Below are 6087 nucleotides of genomic sequence, written 5' to 3'. Positions count from 1 at the left end.
TTCAGAGATTGTGGACAGAATTCAGAATTGTTTTCATGCCCCTCCCTACACACCCTCATTGTGAAATGCTGTTTTCAGATAAATCTTCCATGGTTTATATTCAAAACAAGAAAGGGTTGAGTGGTTGTTCTTTAATGCAGTGAGCTGTATTGTAGTGTGGCTTGATCTAAAGTTTTAGAAAGCATATGATCGAATATCCTTATATCCTTGTTTTTGTGATTACCTGCTGTGAGGATATCCATTGCTCAAAATCATCAGTAGTTACACAAATGCTAACGTTTAGTTTTGAGAAACATGAATCAGTTGTCTGTTACTGAAATATAAATGCAATAGGTGCTCAAGAATTTCAGTGTAGTGGTAAGAAAACAGGTTTTTGAGACTTCCAACAGCTGTTCAAGAGTCAGATTGCTAGAAGTAAGATGTAGCCATTCTGGTACCTATATGGGTTTGAAACTGGTATATTTCCCTTTGTTTCCCTCAAAACTAGTTGACAAATCATGGCAGATTCTTAAGTATCTAATTTTTACCTTTAAATGGACTGTAGTGATTCATTGTCTTCTGGAATGTAAGCCTACTGCAAACAAGTTTTTTTCAAGCCTTTTCATAATTGTAGCTGGTATGGAATTTGGAATGGTTAAGTTTCAATGTGCAGTAGTTGAGAAGGTCCAGAAAGATTTAACAGAAGGGCTTTTCTAAAGTTGTCACTTCCCTTGGAATCCATCTATGCCTCAGATTGTTAGAAGTTCTTGTAATATTTAGGCTTCTGGCACATGTTAGGGCAACAATATATTCTCCTGTGTACTGTATCTGTGCCTTACATCTCTTGGGAAGCCTGGGATTTTGTCTAAACATTGAAAAATACTAGCTTCTTCCAAAACATTTCTATGCTGACACTTTCTTAAAATGCATTCATGGCACAGGCATCTAAGAGAATGTGAACGAATAAGATTTGGAGGTAGGAGCAAAGTGCTGAGCTGTGTGACGACAGCAAATTTAGACAAAGAATGATTGATGCTTCAGATCAGTGTCAATTTTTTGGTGGTTGGTAAATTTACTCAAAAGCTGGTTCTTCAGAGTTTGAACAAACTGGTCATCATTGCCAAATTCAGTCCTAAAGTAATTGTCCAAGTCTGGGTTGGAAATGGGCTAATCACAACCACTGGTTGAGTATGAGCTAGTCACAGGCAACGTGCTAGCAGGCTTTGTACCATGTTCAGGTAAAAAACAGTGAGGAGGAAAGGCTGTGGCCACTACTGCTGTCTCCTGTTGTCTTCTTCCTTTCTCCCATTTTGCAGCTTTGCTCAGGGTTGCTCCAAACCATGCTTCCCCGTGTCTCATCCCTCTGTCTCCCATGAAAGCAGAGCAGTGATTACCCTAACCAGCTCTTGCAAGTAGCACCATGCTTTTGTGTTTGGAAGCGCAGCCGCTCAGAACGCGTGATGCAGATGGAGCGACCAGCACAGAGAGGAGGCATGTAGGGTAGGCAGCGTCGTGGGAGCTGTAGGTGCATTTCCATGTTTCTGTGGTGCCGCTTACTGTCCCTTTGGGGCTTGGGAAGAGCAATGGTTTCACACAGATGTCCATTAATATCTGTGGATGGAGGAGAAAGCCTAGCCTATATGGGATAAGAGATAAATGAGCTGTCTCGTTGGATACTGAGGTAGAAGGGAGGCCCTGGAGTTGCTCTGCCTGAAAAATGCTCTAAGTGGGGTACTTCATAGGTGGAAATGTGAGTTTTGGAGAGAAGTGAGGAGGAGAAGGCAGAACAGGATGAAATTCAGGCAGGTGTCTGAGGCTCAGAGTTACAATCATCTGAATAACATGTTAGAAGGGACAGACGCAAATTGAGTTCTCTGTCAGAACTGATGTGATACAAAGCAAACGTGGATGAGAAACACCATTTTACTAACATTAAAGGGCAAAAATGCCAATCCCTAAATTAAGAAAAATGGGCTGGACAGCATCCTTACTTCAGGTAAGGCCGGGGAGGAGTGAGGATGGGGGGACTTTGAAAAGAAGTGGTGGGGATTTAGTGGATGTGCCTCTTTGGTCAGTAGAGTTTGAAACTGTGGCCAAGTATTTCCACAGAGCTTTGAGGGGTTGCTGTAGCCAATCCTGGCTACACCAAAAGTGCACAATAAATAAAAACAGACAGCTCAATGAGATGTTACTCAGCTGGTAGAGATCTTGAATTTTACAGGCAAGGAGTAAGTTACCTCTCAGTTACTGCTCCTCCAAAAGTAGCTTTTGCTTTTATTTCCAACCCTTGTTCTTGGAGCACATCAGAACTAAGTATTTTCCCACAGGATAGATTACTAGTGCAGAAGCATTCTAGTCTTCACCCCAGCAGTTTCCTAAAATTCACCTCCAATTTCACATTTATTGTGTCCTTCTGTTTCTCTTTATATCGGATGGTTAATAGCAATCTGCTTATTTGCGTAGCCACACAAAGCTGACTCCTGAAATATTTCTCCCATTACCTTGTACATTTTCTTCGGGTACATGTGTGTGCACGACACTTCAATTTTCAGGCACTTAAAGCATAAATCTGCAGGGTCTACAGGAAAACTTAATTTATCGGTTGATTATCGTGTAGCTGCCACCACGGGTTTTCTTTCCTTTTATCTGAAACATCTGGAGCTCTCTGTTGGTGCGACGGGAGTAGTTAACTGCTTGTAAATCAGACGTGCCAGAAGATTACAAATGCAACCTGTCACGTTGGGATGACAGCACATTGCTGCAGCTTCACGGGATTCCTGCGCTTCCCATGAAAACGCAGCTTAAACTCCCTTCCCTCGGAGGTATTTTAGCATCACCTGCTGGCCACCGCTCGTACAAACTTTCCGAGCATAGGAGCAGAGTTAAGGGGATGGTAGGAAGATCTTTACCACAGCGTGCTGTTGGAGGGGCGGGGAGGGCTTATCGTTGGCGCAGCGTGTTTAATTGTGTAAGCTAATTCCAGGTTTCTGGATGAAGGGATAAAGGACAATAGTAGTAATCATTCAAACAAGCTATCGGTGAAGACGTCTCACCCACCTTCTGTGGACATATGCCCGGAAAGAATCCTTCAGAATGAATTGTTTCAGATACACAGCCTTTCTTCGTGAGGAGTAGGCCTCCTCACCCAGATATACCTTTGATACCTTCAACCAGTTGTTTCTAAGCCCACTGCAAAGGCGATGCTTCAGAGGGGGCCCTGCATAGGTGTCCTGAAAGGCTTGCCAGCTGTGAGGCTGGTTGATCGCTGTTTACTGGCTTCATGCTTTCAATAGTGTCAAGCCATCATTTTTGAACAGTTCAGCACGAGTACAGTTTTGCTTCTGCTGGCAGAAAGTTTGTTCTGGTTCACTTTCTTTTTTTTCATTTTCTCTGATCATATAGAAATGGGTCAGGATGATTCAATTTTCTCTAATTTTGGAAAAATAATTGTTAGAGAAAACATCTTCTCTATTTTTCCTATCTTGCAATGACTGACTTTTGATTCGTTCAAAATTAACGATCGCATTGAGGTACTTACAACCACAGAGCAACCTGACTCAGCTATGACTGGAGGGAAGAAGGGAACATGGTGACTTCCCAAGGCACTTGCACGGCCCAGGCTCTGCCTACCCCTACCGTAGCTGGAGCATCAGAGCAAGAGGGAAGCTTGTCCATCACTGGCATGCTATGAAGTGGGACGCGCTCTGCTCCTGCCTGTTGTGCCCAAAAGGTCAGACCTGTTTTCTGCATTTTTCAATTTTTTTTCTTCTGCAGGTTCTCACAAGGAGTCCTAAAGACTCTTCCCCTGGAAGCTGCTTGTCTCTGCTCGCTGCAGCAAGGCTAGCGAGACAGCAGAGAAGACATGGATGTTTTCTGCCACCCTTTTCCTGCTGTCCCCAGGCTGCAGTGACAGCAGCGGGGCTAAACTCCCCAGTGAAGTGTGCTCTCCTGCTGCATGATGTCAGGTCAGCGCAGTGCCGAGGCAGGTGGAGCGCGAGGCGAAGGGAAGCAGCGGGTGGCCTTAAATTTACTGCTTATCCCAGGAGGCTGGGTGATGGCAGTAGCTCTGGACAAAAACTGCAGAGAGGAAGAAAGGGGTTTCCTTCCCTTCAAGAGGGACAATATCCAAACCCGGGGGGCAAAGCCCAAACAAAGAGTTGATTGATGTCGCCAGGACAATGCTGCTTTATCGAAACCAAGTGTTTGTCTGTCAGACTGCTACCAGTTTCCAACAGGGATTTTTTTGGTGGAGGAGTCTTCTTACATCCAGAACAGAATTTCTGAAGAGAGCAAGATGAGCAGACAAATTTAGGCAGATTAGGAATGTGAGCCTAAATCCCCAGAGATTTTCTTGACCACTGGATTATTTTGGAGTTAACGTGTCTTTCTTTCTGTCTTTGAAACAGCTTTAGAGACTGAGATGATTTTCAAAGACAGTTCCTGTACAGAATAAGGTAGAACTTGAATCCCAGAGTTTTGTTGGACAGGAAACCATTTCCTGGGCAATTCCATACCTGCTACTTAAGTGTTGTTTTTTTGCTTGTTTGTTTTTTAACCAGCACTCCTCCTGTGTAAGCCATTGACTGTGTAATTTGATGCAGAAGTATATTTCTGTGCGTTGTAAGCTGAGTCCCAGTGCTCAACGTTCAGACAAATATCCAATAGAAGCCCCTACAGACAGACATCGACCATCGCTGCGTGACCATCGCTAGGGAGGGAAAATTGTAGCCCTGGATTCTTGCATGAAAACACTGCAGAAGTGGAGAAATAGAAAACAGAAATTGCAATAACAATATTAGAGGTCTAAGGCTGCAAGTAGATGATAGCAAAGGAAAATATTCCCTCTTCAACTCCTGATCACCTTTGCATCTCACAGCCTGAGTAAATACAGAGAAGGCTGTGACACAACTAGGTCCTAGACAGTAGGTTGCAGGAATTCATAGCACTGAAAGGTAGCTGGGGAAGAACAAATAAATGTGCTCGTAGAAAGTCTACAGAAGAGCTTAATTTACAGAAGTCAGGCTGTAACAGAAAGTCTGAGCTGGCTGGAATGAAGGAAAAAGAACTGATATAAAATGGGGAAAAAATTGAAAGTATAAGGTAATACAAAGCTTTACATGTATTTAAAATCATTTAGGTGCAAAGAATTCATTGAACGTTTTTGGTAAATATTAGGAATATCAAAGAATTAGGCGTTTTCAAAGAGTTGTGATGCAGAAGCTGATACTAAAGAAGCTTGTTCTTATCAATGGGATCAAAACCAGGGCAGAGTATAAGAAGAAAAGGAAAATTGCTGCCATAACCCAATTTGGGCAAGGCCACCTTCCAGTGCAGAGCTGACCCTCCAGCACCTCCAGTCGCAGTCACGCTGTTACACAGTGATTGCTTCCTTGAATTACAGATCTGAGAAGACAGTGGGAAGCTGGAAGTCATCCCCTTGGCCCCACCAAGCTCTGCGAGCCTGTGATCTGGTAACATCTCAGGTTTTCAGGCTCCCTTCGTCCCTCTCTCTTTCAGTGCCTCCTTGGGTGTGATGCCAGCTATCTTCCCTCTCACCATCCCCACAGCAGGCTTGATGCTCCTGCCAGGTGTCACAGGTAGAGACACCGTTTCCGTGTCAGGGGCTGAACTTTTTGTCATCAGCTGTGGGTTATGTGGGTAGCTGTTGTAGTAGCCTTCACTCACAGCAGCACTAAATATAAACTAGTGTTAAAATGTTAGAAAATATATTTTTAAAAAATAGCTGTGCTGCTGAAGGATTACCCAAGGCCCTGTCCATGCTGAAAGCACCGCATGACCTTCTTCACAAAGTGGTAGTCAAAGAAAGCCACGCTGGCTGCGTAGCAGTGCACACCCCCCTGGTGACGCTGGACGGCAGCCTCTTCCCAAAAATGCTGCTGTTGGGTGTTTCTCTTGAAGCCTGTTTGGGTGTCTCCCTAGATTATCCTGTTTTTTGAGGGCATTCCTCAAATCGATGCCCCTATCGATGATAACGGCTTGCCGTGTGATGTATGGTGTACATTTATCTCCTGGCCAAAATTATTTGTAATTTTTACTTTCAGTTTAACTCAGGTTTAGTTGTCTCGATTTAAGCCTCTTGCACTAACA

The sequence above is a fragment of the Oxyura jamaicensis genome, chromosome 1, assembly GCF_011077185.1.
Source record: "Oxyura jamaicensis isolate SHBP4307 breed ruddy duck chromosome 1, BPBGC_Ojam_1.0, whole genome shotgun sequence".
Lineage (NCBI taxonomy): Eukaryota > Metazoa > Chordata > Aves > Anseriformes > Anatidae > Oxyura > Oxyura jamaicensis.
The sequence above is the reverse complement of the archived record's forward strand: the minus strand, read 5'-3'. Positions refer to the sequence as shown.